The sequence below is a fragment of the Callithrix jacchus genome, chromosome 2 (assembly GCF_049354715.1).
Source record: "Callithrix jacchus isolate 240 chromosome 2, calJac240_pri, whole genome shotgun sequence".
Classification (NCBI taxonomy): Eukaryota; Metazoa; Chordata; class Mammalia; order Primates; family Cebidae; genus Callithrix; species Callithrix jacchus.
Genome location: NC_133503.1, coordinates 11,689,682 through 11,703,001, shown reverse-complemented (window position 1 = coordinate 11,703,001; position 13,320 = coordinate 11,689,682). Strand labels below are relative to the sequence as shown.

General features: G+C 49.0%; 1 protein-coding gene across 8 annotated transcripts in view; it reads left to right on the top strand.

The window, feature by feature from the left end:
* The window catches only part of CUX1 (cut like homeobox 1), a 463,251-nt gene that overhangs the window by 293,361 nt on the left and 156,570 nt on the right, over window positions 1-13,320 (top strand). The gene's annotated exons all lie outside the window — the stretch shown is intronic.

Here is a 13,320-nt window from a genome sequence, read left to right as displayed (position 1 = left end):
GTTCTAGCACTCACTGGATAATCCTTCCAACAAACTTCTTCCCTTCTTTATTATGAAGCCTGGTCACTGCTAGGCCTTTTGTCATGAAAATCTGGGAGTTCATTTATATGACACACGGGACATTTTTTTGTGTGGAGCTGGGTCTGGGCAAATCCTATCCCTTTTTTTACAGAGATCTTCATTTCTCCCAGGACCCTTTGGGAAGGCCAGCCTCAGAATAATAATACATTCCCATGTGGGCATATGGGTTCATGTCAGACCTTACAATGCTAGGCGTGCATGTACAGATGGATACAGATTCGGGTGGGCAGAATCACAAAAGGCCAACTTCCTACCCAGCTCTTGTCCAAAGGAAATTAGAGGCATCCACTACAAGTGTACTTTATACCAGCCCATCCTTGATGTGGAACACCAGCAAGGAAGAAATAATGATCAATATAAGTCGTGAAAAGATGAAGAATTGGCAGAAATTGCTCCTAGCCATTTCCTCCTCTACCAAATTCCAGGTGGGCGGTGCCAGGCTAGCGTTTGAGCCTCTTTTTCCTGTTCTGGAAGGCTCTCCCCCTCTTTCGTGGAAACACACTTGTGTGCCCACTGCCATGTCTCTTGGGTTTCCCTACCCCAGTAACAAAGGTTCCCCCGACTCTGCTCACACAGTGCCTCAGCGAGAAGAGGGGTGCTTCTGAATGGCACTGCTGTCCCCCCAGGCTCCAGCTCTGTGTGAGGTGCTGGTGCTCAGTGTCTCTCTGCCCCATCTGACTTGACATTGGACTTTGAGGGTGCTGCTGGGTCCGTTGCTGAATGGGGCTCTTAACGTTTTGCTCAGGGTCAAGACCTTGAGAGCCGAGCTCCCCAGCCTGGTGGTCAGAATGGATTCTGGTCATGAGACATGTGAATACTGAAACATCACCACCAGATTAGCTAATCACTCCTCTCAATTACTTCTGCTTGGACCTGATTAAGCAACTTACTTACTTGGATTAAGCTGTTTTTCTCCATAAATCTTATTTTTAAAAATCATTGTATTTCACCGGGCATGGTGGTGTGCACCTGTAGTCCCACCTACTCAGGAGGCTGAGGTGGGAGGATCACTTGAATCCAGGAGTTGAGGCTGCAATGAGCTGTGATAGTGCCACTGTACTCCAGCCTGGGCGACAGAGTGAGACTTCATCTCAAAAAAAAAAAAAAAGTTCAACATTGGGTCTATTTGCAGAGGTGCAGATCCTAGGCCCGTAATACCAGTAGGGTTTCCACACCTGGGTTTGAATGAGCCAGAGGAGGGAAAGGTAGCTGGAGCCTGAAGGTAAGGGCCCCCTTGAGGGGAGCCGTGGCCTTGGGAGAGGACCCAAGGCAGTGCCAGGGACCCCTCACCTGACTCCCTCTCTCCTCCCACCAGCCAGGGGAGCTGGGGAAAGGAATAGAACATCCTCAGCATCGTGAGACTGCAGAGAAAGAATTGTCAGGAAGCCTTTCTAAAGAGGGTGGGATGGGATTTGGGATTGGAAGATGAGTCAGGTCAGGGTTTGCAGAGGTTTGTGAAAATGCAAGCCTGGTGAATTCATTCTTGGGGAGGACCCGCCAGAGATTCCGAATGATTTGCTATGGGGCAGGATGGGCGTGGCCTGGCATTTCCACATCAGAAACGGTCTGGGCACTGACAGCGGCAGCCTGGGGCCAACCACGTACTGTGACAGTTCCCAGAGAAAGTCGTGCCCCAGAAATGCAAAGAATGGCCTGAGAGAATTGGATCTTGGCTACTTTCTTTTAACTTTGGAGGCCATGGGCTCCATCTGAGACCTCCCCTGCTTGCCTTTCCCTCCCTTTTCATTTTCCAAGATAGATTTGTCATTATTCCATCTGCTTCAAGTCCAACCTACACATTTTATTAGACCATGAGCATTTTCAGTAATGCATATGAATATAAGCTCCTTGGGGGCAAATCTTTTCACATATGGTCTTAACAGCATTTTAAAAACAATTTATTTTCCCTCTTCAGAAGGAGGCATTCTTAGGACCGGAAGCAGTGGCTCATGTCTGTAATCCCAGCAGTTTGGGAGGCTGAGGTGGGCAGCTCACTTTAGTCCAGGAGTTTGAGACCAGCCTGGGCAACATGGCGAAACGCTGTCTCTACAAAAAATACAAAAATTATCCCAGCCTGGTAGCTCGCAACTGTAGTCCCGACTACTTGTGGGGCTGAAGTGGGAGGATCGCTTGAGCTCAGGAGGTCGAGGCTGCAGTGAGCCTAGATTGCACCACTGCACTCCAGCCTGGGTGACCGAGCAAGACCCTGTCTCAAAAATAAATAAATAGAGGGATTCTTAGATATTTGTTGATCGGAATTGGAGAGGCATAAAGGAAGATGGGCTTTGGAGAAAGACTGGCTTGGGACTGATTCTCCAGGCTTCAGTACTAGCTCTCCGAGTGACCCTGAATACGCTGTGACCTGTCCACCTCCCTTTCTGACCTGTACAATGGCCGTAATAGGAGTGAAGCCACTGGGTGGTTTTGAAGAGGAATGAGATGTGTGTGTACAGAACCTGGCATGGGGAGACTCTGAGGCTAAGCTGTCGACAGATAGAAGCTATTCCCAGCAAGCCCGCAGCAGGGCGTGGTATGCGTTTCTGACATTAACAGCCTTGGAGGAAACCGACCTTAAACCGACCTTAACCGCATCACCACGATGGACTGGGCCCACACTGCCTGTCGGTCGTGGGGAGATGTCGCGGGGTACCCATCCCTCTGCCCTGTTTTGGAGAGAAGCCCGCAGGTCGATGGCACCGAAGCTGCTCTGAGACCCTGGTTTATCGTGAGCAGTCATCGCCACGCGTTAGCTGGGACAGCACGGGCTGACTGTGACGAGACAACAGCAGTAAAGTTTTCCATGTGTAGGCTTGAAGCAAAATGTAATTAGCCTTTATGTGCGGAACAAGGGCCCATTGATGAATACAGCTGGTCTTTGTTTTGTCCTGTCGTTGAGAGTGGGAGGTAAAAGTGTTCTTCTTCATGTTTATTAATGCAAGATTCCTTAGACAAATGGCAAGCACAGTTTCATATTTGTTGGAACACGGGGACTTTGCCAGAACAGCTGTTGTGAGAGGACTGCAAGGTTTCCCATTATAACCATTTCTGGGTTAAATCAATGAATTATTTCTGCCCTTTTTTTCTTTTCTGAAATTTTTTTTAGAGTCGGGGTCTCACTGCGTTGCCCAGGGTGGGTCTCAAACTCCTGGCCTCAGGTGATCCTTTCGCCTCAGCCTCCCAGAGTGCTGGGATTATAGGCATGAGCCACCATGCCTGGCATTTTTTCTTTTCTTTAGTTAAAAACATACCTCCTTCTCCGGTGGTCACTCTGTGTACAGATTTTCCCATCTCTCTTAGCAAATGGAGGTTTACCACCCTAATCAACTTTACCTGGGAGACTCTAGCAGAGGAACACGGTGTGGATTTTCACATGTAACGATTACCTGGGATGGACGTCTGTGGAGATCCCTGTAATCACGCAGCAGCAGCAGCCGGCCCAGAGAGAGAGGCCTGGGCAGCCCTCTCTGCCCCAAGTTCCTGCGTCTGTCTCCTGCAGCTGTTCACTTACTTGCTGTTGGGTTTGGGTCACTACTGCACCCTCCAGCAGGAATGTCACCCTCCCAGCCAAGCAGCTAGTGTTCTGGGCAAAAGTGCAGGAATTCGCATTTTTGCTGAAGCCCACGGTCCTGTGCTCTGTCCCCCCGAATCTGGGTTGGAAAAGGAGTTTCAGCTGCAACGCATGCAATCAGCATCTCGCATTCCTCCCCACTCGTGGGCCGAGGCGCTGAGCCTTGATGAAAGAAAATATTGAAATACTACATTTCTCATAGTCTTAGGAGAATTTGCACCTCCCAAACCTTTCCTGCCAGTAAAATTCGTATTTCGTAAGGTTACTCATGTTGTATTCCTAGCCTATATGTTTTTTTAAAAGAACGGCATTGTATGTACACACCGTTACATAGTACAGTTACAAAAGAGACATTTACAAGAAACTTCACTTGGGTTAATTTTAGAGGATTTTCTTTATAGCATGTATATAACAAGCACTTTATCACAAAATACATTATCCTCTAAAACAGCAGAAGACTTTCCCATAGCTAACTCAGCTTGGCCTCTAAGCTTCTTTGCAGGAACGGAGAACCCCAGGTTCCAAAAGAGGACATAAGACAGAATTTGAAAAGGGGAGGAGGCTGGACGCAATGGCTTACGCCTGTCATCCCAGCACGCTGGGAGACTGAGATGGGAAGGTCACTTGAGCCCAGGAGTTCAAGACCAGCCTGGGCAACATAGTGAGACCCCACCTCTACCAGAAAATACAAACGTTAGCTGGGCGTGGTGTTGCACCCGTAGTTCTACCTGGCCCCGCTTCCTCCCATTTACTTAGGAGGCTGAGTTGGAAGGTTCGCTTGAGCCTGGAAGTTCCAGCCTGCAATGAGCTGTGATTGCACCACTGCACTCCAGCCTGGGTGACAGAACCAGACACCATCTCTAAAAATAATATTATTATAAAAAGGAGGGGAGGAGGAACCCAGCAGTTCAAGACACAACTCTGCATGGCAAGCGTGGATGTGAGGGATATTTTCTTTCTTTCCTTTCTTTCTCCTTTCCTTTCCTCCCCGTCCCCCTCCCCTTCCCCTCCCTTCTCCTCCCCTTCCCTCCCCTTCCTTCCCTTCCCTCCCTCCCTTTCTTCCTTCCTTCCTTCCCTCCCTCCCTTCCTCCCTCCCTCCCTCCCTCTCCCTCCCTCCCTCCCTCCCTCCCTTCCTTCTTTCCTGACAGGGTCTCACTCAGTTTTTCAGGCTAGAGTGCAGTGGTGCAATCAGTCTTGGCTTACTGCAACCTCTGCCTCCCAGGTCCAAGTGATTCTCCTGGGATTACAGGTGAGTGCCACCATGCCTGGCTAATTTTTGTTTTTTTTGATTTTTTTTGAGATTGAGTCTCTCTCTGTCACCCAGGCTGGAGTACAGTGGTGTGATCTCAGCTCACTGCAACCTCCACCTTCCAGGTTCAAGCAGTTCTCCTGCCTCAGCCTCCCAAGTAACTGAGAGGCACCCACTGCCATGCCTGGCTAATTTTTGTATTTTTAGTGGAGACAAGGTTTCACCATGTTGACCAGACTGATCTCAAACTCCCGGCCTCAAGTGATTCACCTGCCTTGGCCTCCCAAAGTTCTAGGATGACAGGCGTGAGCAGCTGAGATCGATACTTTCTTTATGTACTGTGCCAGACTGTTTCACGGTAGTTTCCCGAGTATTATCTCATTTGCCCTTTCCTGCAATCATTGAGGCAGCTTTTTCTGTGCTCGTTGCATGGATGAGGAAGCACTCCTAGGAACTCACAGAGTCAGGCCCTGGACCTGCCTGGTCCTTTAGGCTTAAATGGTGCCAGCGAGGGTGAGGGCTAGCCAGGTGAAGGCAGGCGTTCCTGGGAGTTTCATCCTTCCCCAGCCCCATAAGCCCCTGTTGTACTTACCCTAGCTGGAAAGGATTGCTCCCTTTTTGAACAATAACTCCACAGAACTGGGGCCAGATAGAGCCTGACTGACTAAACCTGAGAATCACACAACTGTCTTGGCCATCATGTTTAGATGAATATTGCATCCTCTCATTGAATTTGAAAGGGACAACTTAAGCGTCCTGAAAATGGAGTCTCTGCTGTACCTTTAAGAATGTAAGATTTTCTATTTCCTGTCTTTTTGATGACTCATCAGTTTCCAGTATGAGTTGCTGTAATTATCCTGCTTGGATTAATTTCTCTAAAAATAGAGAAGCAGCCACTTTTATGGTTTTGAGAGTATGGACTCGAATGAAGAACCTACTGTCCCTTAAACCTTAGAGACCACTAAATCAGACTTGGAGGGGAAAACCAATGGCCTTTTTTTTTTAATCTCTCTCCTCCTGTGTCTTATCTCCAAAAGAGCTTGTGGATTTTGTAGAATGCCTGCGCCTTTTTTTTTTTTTAATCTCTGTACGAGGATTTTGCTTCACCCCTAAAATTTGATGCCTGGGTGAGCCCTAAAGGATGCTTCTTGTCTTTTGTACTGACAGCAGCTGTTCTGTCCTCCTCCAAATACTACGGCCACGACCTGGTATCTCCCCAGGCTGGGGGGCGAGGCAGAAACAATGGGGTGGCTTCATAGTTCCAACTCCAGGTAGCAAGTCCTCTGAGCACCAAAGATTCTTCGCTTGTTCTGTGGACTCCAGACATGGTTAGGAAATGTAATTGACATGTAGTAGACGTGTCTACTGCAAAGCATCAATGAGAACTGGCAAACTTGACTCTTCTCCTCCATTGATGTTTATGGAAGGTCTGCTATGTACCATGGTAGGTGTGGTGTCGGGTGTGCTGGAACTATAAAGACAGGGCGGGAAGGGGCTTACAGATGCCACATGCACACACACAGGCTCGCACACTCTGTACCCAAAAACACGCACACAGAAACAGAGAGGCAACCGGGCATGGTGGCTCACGCCTGTAATCCCAGAACTCTGAGAGGCCGAGGCGGGCAGATCACCTGAAGTCAGGAGTTTGAGACCAGCCTGGCCAACATGGTGAAGCCTTGTCTTTACTAAAAATACAAAAATTAGCGGGGCGTGGTGACGGGTGCCTGTTGACCTGACACACACCAGGTCAACTACTCGGAGGCTGAGGCAGGTGTATCGATTGAACACGGGAGGCGGAGGTAGCAGTGAGCCGAGATCATGCTACTGCTCTCCAGCCTGGGCAACAGACTGAGACTCCATCTCAAAAATGAAAAACACACAGGCACTGTGTGTGTATCCATGTATATCAACATGTTTACAAATATACATAAAGCAATCAGTTCTTTAGAATTTTTTATCATACAGTCTCAACCAATCCTACTGCTTTTATTTTATTTTATTTATTTATTTTGAGACAGAGTCTCACTCTGTCACCCAGGCTGGAGTGTAGTGATGTGATCTTAGCTCACTGCAACCTCCACCTCCTGGGTTCAATTTTCCCACCTCAGCCACCCAAGTGGCTAATATTACAGGTGTGTACCATCACACCTGGCTGATTTTTATATTTTTAGTGGAGACGGGGTTTCACCATGTTGCCTAGGGCGGTCTCGAACTCCTGAGCTCAAGCGATCCACCCATCTCGACCCCCCAAAGTGCTGGGATTATAGGTATGAGCCACCGCACCTAGCCGATAAAGCGATCATATTCACCCCGCATCCTTTGAGAGGGTAGTTTAGAGAAAATCATTATTCATAGACTGTCACGTGGGTTTGGCATACATTCATACAGATGTTACCTAATTAAGTGATCCTTAAAGTTTTTCTGATTGGTTGTTAAAGTCTAGGGATCTCACAGTGTATGCACGGAGCAAACAGGTAACGGATTGTTAAGTGAATGCAATGTATAGATGGTAGCACGTATGGTGACCCGTGAAACAGGGGTGTCCTGACACGCCCCTCCCTGCGTCTCGGAATTGTGGGGGTCAGGCATGATAACGTGCGTTCCTGAAGCCTGCGATCCAGCAATCTCACTGCCGGTTTTTATCCAAAGGAAATCGTGTTGCAATCATGCCTGTGCTCACAGGTTTATCATAGCACTATTCACACAGCAGCCTAGAGACGGAAGTGACCTACGCGTCCAGCTGCAGATGAATGGGTGACAAAACTGTGCTGTAGATCCACAGTGGAATACAGTACAGCCTTACAAAAGGAAATCCTGTCGTTTGCAGCAACATGGGTTCATCTGGGGGACGTTGTGTTGGGTGAAATGAGCCAGGCACAGGAAGACGAATACCACATCATCTCACTCATGTAGACTCTAAATGCTGATCACATAAAAGTCAAGAAGAATGGTGGTTACCAGAGGCTGGGGAGGTGGAGGAAGGAAGGGATGGGAGAGGTTGGTTAAATGATGCAGGTAGACAGGAGAAATAAGTTCAAGAGATCGATTACACAGCCTGGCAACGATGGTTAATGCCAGTATATGGTACATTGTAAAGTAAATAAATGTGGTTAGCAGAAACTGTTGTTTTTGGTTTTTGGGGTTTTGTTGTTGTTGTTTGAGACAGAATCTCCCTCTGTCGCCCAGGCTGGAGTACAGTGATGCAGACTTGGCTCGCTGCAGTCTCCCGGGTTCAAGCGATTCTCGTGTCTCAGCCTCCCAAATAGCTAGGACTAAAGGCACATGCCACCGCGCCTGGCTGAGTTTTGCATTTTTAGTAGAGACGGGGTTTCACCATGTTAGCCGGGATGGTCTCGATCTCCTGACCTCAGATGATCCACCCGCCTCAGCCTCCCAAAGTGCTGGAATTACAGGCATGAGCCACCATGCCCAGCCCCGGTTTTTAAGTGTCAACTGAAAACTGCCTCAAAAGAGAGCCTTTATCCCATGATCTGTACACCACAGGCTTAGCACATCATGGCTGTGCAGGAACTCTTGAGCCTTCCCCGTGATGATGAGTGGGTCCAGGTTACTGCAGAGCTGGACGGCCTCTTCAATGTTCAGCCTGCAGCCTGCCCGATGAGGACGTTTGCACTCTGGAAGGGTCAACTCAGAATGCTGCTGGCTCCTAAGCAGAAAGCAGCCACCACCCGGCCTTCAAGGGCTTCAACAGCGAGGAGTTGGAACGGAGGCCCAGCCTGGAACATTCAGGCCACCTTCTGCCCCCAATAAAATTCCTTAAAACTGTGAGGTTCTGACTCACCACGGGGAGTCCCTGGCTGCTGCTGGGAGGGCCCTGGCCGTGCAGATGGCAGTGACACAGCATGTCTTATTTGCTTCAGAAGTGACAGAGGAGAAAGTGACTGGCCTCACGCTGCCCCGTCCCACCCAGGGCCCTTGTAAAGAGAGGTGGAAAGGCTGGCAGAAAGGAGAACCATCCTTCCCGTGGGATATGCATGCCCAGTCCTTCCCAGGCAATACTCCTGAGATCGTGCCACTGCACTCCAGCCTGGGTGGCAAGAGCAAAACTCCATGTCAAAAAAAAAAAAAAAAAACAGGTACTATACATGTGTCCATGTAAATAAACATGTTTATGAATATACTTTTTTTTAATTTTTATCATGCAGTCTCAACCGTCCTATTTTTATTTTATTCTATTTCATTTTTTTTGAGAAGAGGTCTCACCCGGGCCGGATTGCAGTGATTCGATCTTGGCTCACTACAACCTCTGCCTCCTCGGTTCAAGCCATCTTCCCACCTCAGCCACCCAAGTAGCTGGGATTACAGGCTGATTCCTTTTAAATGACACCATTTTCCTTTTTTTTATTTTTATTTTATTTTTGAGACAGAGTCTCGTTCTGTCGCCCAGGCTGGAGTGCAGTGGCGCAGTCTTGGCTCACTGCAACCTCTGCCTCTAGGTTCAAGCAATTCTGCTGCCTCAGCCTCCTAAGTACCTGGGACTACAAGCATGCATCACCACATCCGTGTGTGTGTGTGTGTGTGTGTGTGTGTGTGTGTGTGTGTACTTTTAGTAGAGGCAGGATTTTATCATGTTGGCCAGGCTGGTCTTGAACTCCTAGCCTGAAGTGATCTGCCACCTTGGCCTCCGAAAGTATTGGAATTACAGGCTTGAGCCAATACGCCCAGCCCATAACATTATTTTCAAGTACAAAAACCATACATGTTTACTATACGAAATTTAGAAAATTCTGAAAGATCTTTTAAAGGAAGCAGATCGTCAGTTATAATCCCACAGCAAAGATAATCGCTGTTCACACTTTGGCCTATTTCCATCATCTTTTTTTCTATACAAATGTTCCTTACAATGACAGTTTGTCCCCCATGCACCCATCGTAAGTTTTAGATACCTTGAGTCTAAATGCGTTCGACACCCCTAACCCACCATCATAGCTTAGCCTCGCCTGTTTTAGGCGTGCTCAGAACACCCACATTAATTAGCCAACAGTCAGGCAAAATCATCTAACACAGCTTCCCCCAACCTCGTTGTCCACAGGGACCAGTTGTGTGAAAGATAATTTTTCCATGGACCAGTGAGATGGGCGGGGTTCAGGATGATTCAATCGCGTTGCATTTATTGTGCCCTTTATTGTTATTACAGTGTAATGCATAATGAAATGATTCTGCTACTCAACATCATGTAGAATCAGCAGAGGCCCTGAGCTTGTTTTCCTGCAACTAGAGGGTCCCATCTGGGGGTGATGGGAGACAGCGACAGATCATCAGGCATTAGATTCTTGTGAGGAGCCGGCGGCCTAGATCCCGCGCATGCGCAGTTCACAGTAGGGTTTGCGCTCCTGTGAGAATCTAATGCTGCCGATGATGTGACAGGAGGCGGAGCTCAAGCAGTCACGAGAATAACGGGGAGCAGCTGTAAATACAGACGAAGCTTCACTCCTGCAGCACATCTCCTGCTGTGCAGCCCAGTTCCTAACAGGATACAGATGTGGAACAGACGTGGCCCAGGGATTGGGGACCCCTGATCTACATAGTGCTTTCTTTTTTCTTTTTCTTTCTCTTTGAGATAGGGTCTCACTCTGTCACCCACGCTGCCATACAGTGGCACCATCATAGCTCACTGCAGCCTCTAACTCCTGGGCTCGAGCAATCCTCCCACCTCAGCCTCCCAAGTAGCTAGGACTACAAGTGTGCATTACCATACCAGGATGATTCTTGTATTTTTTGTAGAGACAAGGTTTTGCCATGTTGACCAGGCCGATCTTGAACTCCTGGGCTCAAGCAGTCCTCCACTTTGGACTCCCACAGTGCTGGTGGGATTATAGGCATGAGCCGCTGCTCCCAAACCCTTCTGATTTTTTACCAGTGGCATAGACTGATAACATTATTTTGATTCTGAGGTTTTTTTTTTTTTACCTGACATGTTGTATTTCTTGCTTATCATTAAATATTCTTCAGAAACAGCGCACACCGCGTAACGTTTCATCACTCAGGTGAGTCCTAAGACTTGCCCACTTACTTCCCTGCTGTTCAGGAGCCTGATTTGTGACACTGCTTTCATCGCCCTGCGGGTTTTAAACTGGGAGCTTTGTCCTTGCTCTTTGTACGCCTTCGTGTTCTGCCAGTGGCTTCGGCATGTTTTTCATGGTTTCTTATGCTTTTTTTGAGATGGAGTCTCGCTCTGTCAGCCAGGCTGGAGTGCAGTGGCATGATCTCGGCTCACCGCAACCTCCACCTCCCGGATTTACGCAATTCTCCTATCTCAGCCTCCTGAGTAGCTGTGACTACAGGTGTGTGCCACCACACCCAGCTAATTTTTGTATTTTTAATAGAGACACCTTTCACCGTGGTGGCCAGTCTGGTCTTGGACTCCTGACCTCAGGTGATCCGCCCACCTCAGCCTTCAGCAGTGCTGGGATTACAGGGGTGAGCCACTGCATCTGGCTGTCTGTGGCATCTTGAGGTAGCCTCCCAAAGCCATCATCAGACAAGAGAGTTTCGAAACCCTGAGTTCTCCAAGGGCTCACAGCAGCACTGGCACGGGGCCCCTGTTCCTAGACTGCTGCTCCATGACATTTGTCTCTAGTGAAAATCAGGGGACAGTGGACAATGCATCAGCTCAGAGACCCTGACTCTGGTCCCGTCTGTCCCCACATGTGGCCCCACAAAACCACTCCCTCGGCCGCAGCACCAACCTTGCTGGTAAAACGAAAGGATCAGACTGGATGCCAGGCAGGACGGAGGAGCCGGCCCATTTGTCAGCCTCTTGCACGTTCTTGCCCAGTTCTGGATCCCAGAGGCCTGGATCTCTGTTGCTGTCTCCCAGCAGGGCCTGTTTGTGGAGTGACCTTCAGGCAGGCCTGCATCCAGGGCACAGGCACAGCATGAGTCACGGTGGGAAGAACCTGGTTCACAGCAAGACCTGGGTTTGATTCCTGGCTCTGTGAATTACATAACCTCGAGACGGGCAGGCTTCCTTACTCAGGCCTTAGTGTTTTCCTTTTTGTTTTGTTTGTTTTTTTACCTATCTGACTGAGGTCTAATACCCAGAGACCTTAGTATTTTCATAAATGAAAGAATGCCACTTCTCAACTCTAATCCCAATACTTTGGGAGGTCGAGGCAGGCAGATCATTTGAGGCCAGGAGTTCCAGTCTGGCCAACATGGCGAAACCCTCTCTCTACTAAAAATACAAAAATTTGCCAGGCATGGTGGCAGGTGCCTGTAATTTCAGGTACTCAGGAGACTGAGGCAGGAGAATCACTTGAACCTGGGAGGTAGAGGTTGCAATGAGCCGAGATCACACCACTGCACTCCAGCCTGGGCAACAGAGAGAGACTCTATTTCAAAAAAAAAAAATACCACTCCAGTGCAGGTGCCTCACAAGGACCTCTACAAAGGTCTCCCCAGTGGCCTGGATCTCTGTTGCTGTCTCCCAGCAGGGCCTGTTTGTGGAGTGACCTTCAGCCAGGGCTGCATCTATAAAGGGTGGCTGGCATTGCGGCTGCCTGCAAGGCACCTGGCATGACCTGGCACATTTTGAAAAGGTCTGCTTACCTCTCCCTGCTGAAGGTCTCTTCCCACTCTCAGGAATTCTGTCGCCTTCCGTGGTGAATTTGTTAAAATCCTTACCCACACTGCAAGACCTGCTCACCCCTATTAGCGTGCCACGGCTGGGAGAGCGGGGCGCAAGGCTTTCTTTCCCATCGTCTTCCTCGGGGACCCTTAATTTTAAAATCTATATTAGTCACCATTGACGTGCCGCTAATACGATGGCCAAAAGTTCCCAGGTCAGATCATTGCACAGCTGCAAATGCCTTCAGAGATGTGTCTAAAAAATCAACACCGGTGCCAGGCGCAGTGGCTCCCACCTGCAATCCCAGCACTTTGGGAGGCCGAGGCGGGTGGATCACTTGAGGTCGGGAGTTTGAGACCAGTCTGGGCAACATGGTGAAACCCCATCTCTACTAAAAATACAAAAATTAGCCACGGTGGTTCAGGCCTGTAATCCCAGCACTTTGGGAGGCCGAGTCAGGTGGATCACAAGATCAGGAGTTTGAGACTAGCCTGGCCAACATAGTGAAACCCCATCTCCACTAAAAATACAAAAATTAGTTGGGTGTGGTGGCGGGCACCTTTAGTCCTAGCTACTCGGGAGACTGAGGCAGGAGAACGGCTTGAACCTGGGAGGTGGAGGTTGCAATGAGCCGAGATTGCGCCACTGCACTCCAGCCTGGGCAAGAGCAAGACTATCTCAAAAAAAAAAAAAAAGCTGGGTGTGGTAATGGGCTCCTGTAACCCCACCTCCTGGGGAGGCTGAGGCAGGAGGCAGAGGTTGCAGTGAGCTGAGATCGTGCCACTGCACTCTAGCCTGGGCGACAGAGTGAGACTCCGTCTCAGAGGA